Source organism: Tinamus guttatus, unplaced genomic scaffold (assembly GCF_059628265.1).
Source record: "Tinamus guttatus ecotype Peru unplaced genomic scaffold, ASM5962826v1 Tinamus_guttatus_pri_ptg000155l, whole genome shotgun sequence".
In the NCBI taxonomy this organism is placed as follows: domain Eukaryota; kingdom Metazoa; phylum Chordata; class Aves; order Tinamiformes; family Tinamidae; genus Tinamus; species Tinamus guttatus.
The window spans coordinates 3,171,110-3,181,379 of record NW_028288689.1 but is presented as its reverse complement, the minus strand read 5'-3'; positions in this window follow the sequence as shown (position 1 = coordinate 3,181,379).

The window sequence follows — 10,270 nt, the reverse complement described above, 5'->3', positions numbered from 1 at the left end:
GGAAGGAACCACTAGACACATTTACAACATTTCCACATACCAGAACGATCCTACTACGTTTAACTGAGCTAACCACTCTGCAAAAAAATGCACCCGAGATGTGAATGACAGGGTTGGCAGGTAGCAGCAAGCAAGCAACACGTACACATTACCACAGTGACATTTCCAACTAAATAGCATCTATTCTACAAGTGCTGGATCAGAGGGGAAACGAATACCCGACTCATACCATTAGCACATGTCCATCAAACTGACAAATGAAGATAAATCAGCTACTTGGCTGCTTCCATCAATATAGATACATAAAGAAACCATAAACATTATAAATTTTTAACTACCTGTCTATTTCTACCTGCAAACATGAAAATCCCTCACGCTTCCATATGCCAAAACCGCACTCACCAGGGTCTAGCAAATGCGCCATCTGCTCGGGCGAGCGCGCGAGGCGCGCGTTGCATGGGACAACGCTGACCTCTCGTGGGGAATTCAGGAAAAAACAGCTCGAGCAGCGAAAAAACCTTGAAAACCCGGGCATTCACATACACATAAAGAGTAAGACGAGCTCCGGAAGATGGAACCCATACGGTACCTCGTGCCCAGTATTAGTCACCCATGGTCCATATGAAGAGATATTTTAAATGGGAACCACAACGAAAACCACACCACTTAAACCTTCATGAGCTTTATTTCACCTTCTTTTTTTTTTCTCTATCCAACCAACAATCTATTGCCAGCACCAAGACTCAGGAAAGTTACTTTCAAGCCTCAGAAGCCCTGGAACACCCAGGCACCAAGCCAGCGTATTCATTCCTTAAAACACCTGCTAAAGGTCACGCTTTTTATAGTAGAATGGGCATTTTGAGGGCCTCAAGTCATGGGTAGATCTCAGCAGAAATCCTAAATGCCTCAGCGGTTGCTCGACTTGCACCATAAGGGCACACACAAAATTTAAGACTTCACATTGCAGCAGTCACTTCACAGCCATGTTTGAACACTGCAATTAACCACCTGATTTGCCTTGAAATTTCTCATAAGAGATTAACTTACCATTAAGAAGAACGTGAAAAACAGCCGTTCCAGGGATCAACGAGGAGAAACCATAAGTACACATAGCAAAACCAAAAACAAAAACAAAAAAAAAAAAAAAAAAAAAAAAAAGCTAAGCGACGACAACATTCGCCGTGGCCTCCTGACATCGACGAACACCAACCTCTCTCCCACAACCAGCACTCGCGCTCAGCAGGTGGCGCCATTTCGAGTTCCAGAAGGATCGGCCGCCATGCCGCCATTTGCGGCGCAGCTGTGAGGAGAGCGCGGCCTGCTGGGCCTCCAGGGCCTCGGTGGGTTTCGAGGTTTCTGCCTTCTCCTTCAGCTGCTTTGAGTATTACAGTGCTTCATTCCTGGTATGAGGACAATAGAAAAAATAACTAAAATCTGTGCTTTTTTTCCAACTATTTGTCATTAGACAATTTTAGGAGATGCTACTAAGCAGACTTAGAACTCAAGCTCAATGATTGGTTTAAACAAAAGAAAAATAGCTGTATGTAGGTAAATAATTACAACATATATCTTCAGTGGGAGTGTTTGTGACATCCGACTCTGTCTCGTAAGAAACAGGTGGTGTGTTTTTTATTTAAACATTTTCTTATAATGCTGGAAACCCAAGTGAAAGAGTTCACTCAGTGCTTGAGAGCTAAAAAATGAGACTCAGCTCAGAAGGTTATTCTAACCACTGTAATTTTCATATGTAAACTGGGCAATAGGGAGCAAGCAGGAAGTTTGCACTGTTGCATTAAAATGAACTTTCTGAAGTTATTTGAGTTTTGAAGCTCCAGCTGTTCTAGCCACAGGCCACCTGTAATTAAGTTGCCACAAGGCTGCCTCGCCCTGGAAGAGGTGCTGTGGACAGCAGGGCAGTTTTAAAACAGACAACCCTCATGCAGCTGCCACTTGAGAAGTAAAAATGAACTACAGCTGTGTCTGATTGGTGGGGGGGGAGGGAAAGAGAGAGTTTTATGGTTCCTCAACGTCCTGAAAATGTGCCTGTTCTGCATATTGTGGAAGTTCTGAAGTATTTCACACAAAGTAAAAGCAAAAGCACCCGCATGGCTGCTGGAGATGCAAATACAAGTGAAGACTGTGCAAAGTGGTCTCCTGGCATCAGTGATGTCCAGTTCTGAGTTATACAACACATGGACTTAACATTCATTCCACCACATCCTGAAATGAGTGACTTGATCACTGCCAGGGCCCTTGGTAGGGGTTTGGAGCCCTTTCTCTCTTCCTAATCACTGCCTGTGTAGGTAAATGTTCATGAATGGATACAGGAGTGGGTATCTCCTATGCTGCAGTGACTAGGATTATATTAGGACACTATTGAAGCCAGCAGGGGTTACTTACATGCAGCAGAGAAAAATACAAAGCCTTGGGGGTCCATTAAGCATTCTGTGAAGTATCTTTCCAAGGCAGAGGTCTTCTCTTACAGTGATGTTATTTGTATCTTATTTTCATGAAGAGATAAGAGAAATATTATGCATATTCATATTTTGGAGGCTAAGTTAATATCTTCATGTCTGTGCTAATGTTATTTTACATATTTTGGGAAATAAGATACTGGGTTACTGATACTGTATCTTTATGCTATTTTTCTTCTTAATATTGTTGCTTTTGTGTAGCACTGACATGGATGTAGACAGTTGCATTTGTTTTAGAACTAAGTATCTAATAAAGAAATGGTCGTGGATAGGTTTGGTTCCTATTTACTTTTCCTTTAGCTCATCAGAGAAGGAAGAGAACCCCAAAACCCAGGGAGAACAGTGCTCTGGTCTTCACAGGAGGATGTCTGGAACTGCTGCGTCTACCTAAGTGAAATAAGCGGTTCTTCATAATGCCTCTTTGACATTTAGACACCAGGTAAAATACCTGTTTGCAAGACTATTAATTGACAGTTTAGATTAATTATTTGAGGAAAATCTTTAGTGGGAGGAACACCCTATAAATGCAGAGGAAAATTTTTTGCTTTCATCTGTTCCCTTCTCCTTTTCACAAAATGTCTCCTTCCTGCTTTTTTTTTTTTTTTCTATGAGAATGGAGCTTGGACAAAATAAAGCTCACTTGTATGCAAGGGTGCATTTTTCATTTTCAGTTTTTCAGACCTACACCTGTCTTCTGAAGCTTCACTGTTGCAAAGCATGTGCTACATGAAACATTTCTCTTCCTGCTTTTGCTAGAATACTGAAATATGTAATTCATCTTGACCTTGTGCCTTGTCAGTTTTTAATAGTTCTAATTGCCTGTCTGCTCCAGCATAATCGTAAAACCTTTTAACATCTCACTTACTCCAGTTTCCAGGATTTGACCTTCTTCAGCCTGTCTCATGAATAATGGCACACAGAAATTCATTTAGACTCCTGGCAGACTCAGCAACATTGATCTTCCTCTTTCCTTACTGATTCCCTCACAACAGCCATTTACTGTTAATAAATACAAGATAGTGTTTCACTTATTGCTGTTCTCTGTCATAGAATAATAGGATAGTTCAGATTGGAAGGAGCTTGAGGAGATCTCTAGTCTAGCCTCATGCTCCATCCAGGGTCATCTCTGAGGTCAGACCAGGTTGCTCAGGGTTTGATCTTGTCTGGTCTTGAAAACCTCCAAGGGCAGAGACTGCACAGCCTCCCTGGGAAACCTGTTCTGCTGCCTGACTGTCTTCAGGAGGTCCAACTCTTTCCCTATTTCCAGTCTGAACCTCGTGTTTCAAGGATGTTTGTTGTCACTCATCCCCCCACCATGCACTGCTTTGAAATTACATCTTGCAGATCACTTACACATAGGTGCTGGCAGGCTGCTATTTGGACCCCAAAGCCAATAGGGGGTCACTCCCCCAGATCCCTGATTGACCTAAGGTACTCTTTTTAGCTGTTTCAACAATCCCACTTTGTTTATAGAAGAAATGGTGCAGTTAGTGTTCCAGTATGTGTCTCATGGATGAAGTTTGCCTCTGACCTGATTTCCAGGCTATTGTTGAATTAATTGAACCTATACAGGATATTTCTGCTACTGTTTAGATCTCCTGACCCGGTGTACAAATCCAAGCTTCTTTGCTGATTCATTTTCCCTTGTTTCTGAGTAAGCACTTCTCCCTGCCTTATTTGCCCATTCCTGACTAAGGGCGTATAGTCCCAAATGCTAACTATGGAAGTGAGCTGTTGGTTTAACTCAAGTGGTAGAAGAGTGTGCTTTGGAACAAGACATTCAGGCACAGGTCTTTCCTTATAATCTATTTCTCCAATTTCTCTGCTGTGCTATATTTTGTAGTAAGAGCTCTGTGGATGATTATTTTTCTTAGATTTCTCTAAAGTAAAGCCTACATGCCATATGCTATCATGCGTTTTACCCTTTCTATGGCTTTTATCAGCAACAATTAAAATTCAGTGCAAGTCCTTCCTGCATATACTTTTATTAGCACTAATTGTCAGTGGTGCAGTTGTAGGAGCAGTGCTGCTGGGCTTTGATCCCCCTGTGATTACATCCACTGCCATCACCACTAATTCCTAGACCATGATAAAAATACTTGAACCTTAACCGTTTCTCTCTTTCATATGAATTACAGTAACTCCAACAAAATTCTATCAAATTATACTGATAAAGTACGTGTGAGATGATAGTCTGTATCCCTATTTACTCCTGATCAAGATATTCCCAAGCATTGATGATTCCAAGTTATATGCCTGCTTAAATGTAAGCATAGTAAGACACCCTACTGAAGTCAATGGAACATTAAGCACAGGCAGAAGTCTTTGCTGAGATAGTGTTTCCAATGTAATTCTAATCCCTGCACTGTATACACTTCTTTTCTTCCCCTCTAACTATTAAGTACAATTCTTCATGCTGACAACTGCCCTATACCATCACATGGTCATTGTTGTGGCAGCTAGTGTAACAAAACAACCAACTATCCTTGAGAGCCCTTTCATAGGTTATAAGGAGGCCATCTCAGACAGAAACCTCATTTCTCAAAGATTTTAACTACATACAAATTTAGGCAAATACAAGTTATAAAGTAAACGAATGACAATGCAAAGGCCAGGTTTCTCCATCCCTAAGCTACAACTCAAGGTTCCTCAAGATAGTGCTATGTTTACTGTTCATTTTATTAATGACCACCAAAAGCAGTGTACGTAGTAGGAGGCTATATATTTCCCTCTTATTATGCAGCTAATTTCAGCTCCTGTTATACCCTAAATCCCTAGATGTTTAGGTGTTTTTATATGTGATAGTTGTCAAGTTAACACATTAAACCATAACACACCCAGCTTGAATAAAGGTATGGCACTTTTATATGTGTGTGTGTTTTATATATATATATATATATATATGTGTGTGTGTATGTGTGTGTGTGTGTGTGTATATATATATAAAAGTCCAAGCTTCATTTACTTATAGAGAATGTGGAAACAGAATGGTTAGAAATTTGGATAATTTACATCACTAGTGAGCTAGTGTAAATCAACCTTATGTAAATCTAGGTCAGAACTGATTGGTATCATTTGAATTAAATATATTTGAAAGTATGCACAGGTCTGTCACAGTTCAGTCAACTAATGCATTTTCTCATTTCATTTAGGAAATAGATTAGATTTAAATTTATATCATCCCTTTTGGCTTGTAATTGCAGCCAACAGTCCATGAGAAAAAAATTCCAAAGTAAAATGTAATACAGCTGTGAAGCTTTAATTTTTGTTCCCCTCTTCTCTCCCTCTCCCCACCCAGCAAGAGATGTGCAGAAAATGCGTCCATCCTCCTGGCGCTGCAGCTGTGACTCCTGCTCCGATCCTCTGTCATCCAAGCTCCCCCACGTACACGAGCCCAGATGGGAGCACCCAGTGCTCCCCTCACAAGCCACCAAGTGCCTGACCTGCTCTTCTGCTACTCAGAGATGCCCTACTGGTACTGGGACACCCATGGAGCTCCTAAAAAGGGACCGGCACCAGAAGGTACGTTAAGGTGGTCTGGAAGAGCAGTTAGTATGCTGCAGTGTATGTATCCACATGCCTGTATCCACACAGGATACTTTTTGAGCTGCCTCAATAGATGTGCACCCTGTCAAACAGGGGAGGAAAAAAAAAATCCCTTTTAACAGGTTTGGTTATTTTTTGTGAGATCACCACTGAAGAAAAACAGCATAAACCAGTTGTCCTAATTTGAGTATTCCTTTTCAGCTCTGCAGTGTGAAGATGGTGAATTCAGACACGTGTGTCTCAAGTTAAGCAGCTACGGCGTTATGCAAGGCTAGGTGAACAATTTCAGCCCTTTGCAAAGTTTAACGTGGTTCTTAAATTGTACAGATAGTGCAGCTTAATTCAGAGGAATTATTTTTCAGTATTTCTTTCTGTGAATAGGTATGAAAAGCTGCACTAACAGAAAAATACTCACAAAAAAGTAAAAAAAAAAAACCTCTGGAAAGCAAAAAAACTCTGGACAGCAAGGTGGCAGTGGATTTTTTGAAGTGATCTGCTCATTGTTTTTCACAGGATTTGAGAGTTCTCTGAGAGACTGACCTTTCATTATAAAACACACACTGTAAAATCCCAAACACAGCTTTACAGTCCCCATGTTTCACCACAATGTTTGTAATGCATCTTCTCAAAGGAAGATAGTGAGTTAAGGATGAGTTAACCACTGTCACGATAGCATCCTAACTTAATTGTAGCTTTAAAAATCAGTGTATTAGTTGTGAGCGGACTACAGAACAGCTGTAGCCAACTGGAGGGATCTGGATACTGTAATGTATTCCTGTCATCTTTGCACAAGGACGCAGCACACAGAGCAAATTGCTTCTGCCTTCCTTCAGCTACGGTAATTAAATACGGAACTGACAGATGCACTGATCACTTGGACAGATCCTCTTCCAAGCAGATATGAGAAGATGGCAAAAATGCCAACCTGCCGTTTTATATGTTACATTTCTTTTTTGTGTGATGAGAAATGTCATCGACTTCTGACAACCAGTTTTATTTAGAATCTACTGTTTACCGTACAATAAGAAATAAGAGAATCTAAAAGATATTTTTGAGCAGAAATTGGATGTTTCCCTAGAGACTTTCACATGTTCTTATGAATGTGGCTCTTAATAATCAGGAGGATTTCATACATCAAGTCTGATTTTCCCATTTTATTTTCACTCCATACACTATGAATCTCAGAGTACTAAAGCAGACTTAGAGCTATGACATCATCAATTTTATTTTCCTTTCAGCATCTATCAGAGAATTGATTCAGTTTTGGAATTTAATAAAATCTAAAACTCTGGAATCTGCAGCTAAGAAGTTAGATGCACACAGTTACCTTTTGTTTTTGGAATTTGTTTTCAAAATCTTTAGTCTACTGGCAAATATAGAACTTTAAACTGCAAAGGTGCTGTTGAAAAATCTTTGGAAAAAAAAATGACAATGATCTGTTTTATAACTCTGCTGGTCATGGAAGTCCAGCTGTGAACGAAAGCCCTTGGAGATCACTTCCCTGACACCTCTGCTGCAGATCTCCTGCTGACAGGCAAACACTTCTATACTTCAGTGCTTCCTAAACAGACAAGAAATTTCTTCAAATGACTCAGTCCTGAAAAAATGTCAGATTTTTATTGAATTCACAGTAGCCCAACTTTGCGGGAGATGGGTATTAGATGCTGCTTCATGGCTTCAAGTCCGCTAGTCTAATAAGCCTGTTCTGTTACTTGATGGCTTTTCAGTTTATCAGTTCTGTGCAGTGAAGCATGCCAGTTTGGGAACTGATCCACATTTAAGTTACTTACAGCAAGATTTAATAGCAAAATGGAGTCAAGTGAGAGAATGCTAACTTTTTGAAGTCAACAACCTTTTTGCTATATTTCAGCCCAGAAATCCACAAGAAGGGCTTCAGATTGAATTTAAATATAGAAGTGTGCCATTGTTTGAATGATGTAACATGAAACTCTTCCCTGTGCAGAAAAACTAATACACATAATTGATATGAAGCCTTGCTATTAAAAATAGCATTAAGGGTGAGGAAAAAAACACAACAGCACTCAGCAAGTTCCTTCTTAATTGAAATGGAGTAGATTATATATATGTGTATATATATATTTATATATAAGAAGAAAAGTTGGGACAGTGAAAAGAATTTTTTTTAAATGCTAAGTTCTATTTTAATTATTTTACATTCTTTTTTATTTAGGGATAGAATTCTGCATAAAGATGAGATTAAGACCATAAGATAAGTGAAGAGCAGACAAGTGATATAAAAAACTTCATTTATGAAAAATCCATCATTTAGAAGGCCTGGGAGGTACAAAGATTAAATGCATCTTTGGAGCCTGCAAAATGAGGCTTTGAAAACAGCAACATTTCCATTCTTTATCCTCTTAAATGATAGAGAGCAATAACTAGATGAATATCAAAAGGATCAAAAAAATGAAGATTGAAGCATAACTAACATTATAAGGCTGTATTTGCACAAGCATTTTAACTTAGCAGAAATTAGACCGCATCTGTACAAGGCCGCCATTCTCTCATCTACATCTCAGCATCCTGATTCTGACACGACACAGATCCCTGGCTCCTGCTGAGCAATCCAGCTGCACTAGTGCCTAGTCATGGAGCCAGCAACAAAAAGCCAAAGGAGGCAAGATTAAAATAGTTCTGTCAACAGCAATGCAGCCTAAAAGTGAGTGTAGTAAAACTGTACCAGTTGCAGATGTTCTCTCGAATATTTATAGCCGGAGAAGTGTCATGAAAGGTGTTTATCTAGTAAGGAAATGTAATGTAGATATCAATCTCCAGAGCAAGTCCTATTGATCTTTAAAGGGCAGGAAAGAATTTAATGCTGAGGAAGTTCTTTTTTTTTTTTTTTTTTTTTTTTGGTCACAAGATACAACGGTGCCTTTCCTTCACAGAAATTATAAGATTTAATGATGTTTTTTTTTTGGTTTTGTTCTTTCTTTTTTGAGGGGGACATTCTTGTACTACTGCAAACCTTGACAGATAAAAGTCTTGACTAATGCAACCCTTGAAGATTTTTACTGATATCATAACAAAATCAGAGAGTAGCAGAGGTTGAAAGGGGACCTCTTGTCCAAGCCCCCTGCTCAAGCAGCACCAGCTCAAGCAGGTTGCCCATCTCACATCAGGTTGCAATTGTTTTGCTGTATAAAAAAGCTAAGAATTTCACCTTTTAAACATAAAGAATGCAATGTTTCTTTTTCCCCAAAATACTTTGTGGCGAGTAGATAGAAAATTCAAGAACATTTTTACCTTTCACCTTCATAATCTGAGTTTTTACATTATGCTAGTAAAATAATGACATCCACATAGAGTTTGATATTTATTTTTATATTTTAATTATGAACAAAACCAGAAAAGTACATTGCTAAATATATATATAGCTAAAATACATCAGGAACACACTCAAGTAAAGTGCATTGTCATCTGAACAGAATCCAGCTGTTATCACACATTTACTGAAGAAATGAATATTCAGTTCAGAATTTGCAAGATACGTAATTTCAACAGCTTGATTTTTATCCTTTCTTTGACAGAGTTTAGGCAAAGTTTAACTACAACTCATAGCCAAATGTAGCATCACAGTTCAATCCAGATTAAGATAGAGAATGAGAGGAGCTACCATTTTAACCCTTTTAAGTCAGTGCTTAATTCAGAAATCTTTAGGTTGATTTACGTTGTAATTCAAAATTTATTTGAATTTGTTAAAACTACCAAAGACCTCTCTCTAAAAAAAAAAACAAAAAACAAAAAAACAAAAAAACAAACACACACACACACACCAGCAACAAGTTTCTTGGACCGCAGCCCTGCTGCAGCCTTACTGGGAATATAGTTTTTATTGAACAGAGCCTTTAGATACTGAAGTACTTTGATCTGGGGGGGTAAGCAAGAAATAGAGAAAATAATATTGTTCAAACATCTGATATTGGTCTATCTTTGGTCCTCTAGTAAGTGTGCAACTAATAAAATCACAGTTTTCTGACATATCCTTTGCCCTCTTCGCACCTTCCAGTCATCATGTACTTCTTTGAAACTTTTTATGAACATCTGAAATGAGTAAGACTTTAGTACAGCCAGCTCCAGAGGCTTCTTTTTCAAACAACGTATTTTTCTGTGTGGAAGAACGCAGTCCCAGGCTAGGGAACAGCACATGTAATATATCCCATTTTGTTATATTGTCCAATACCTTACACATACACGCAAAAAAATCTTCATGTGGTACCCTCCTTAGC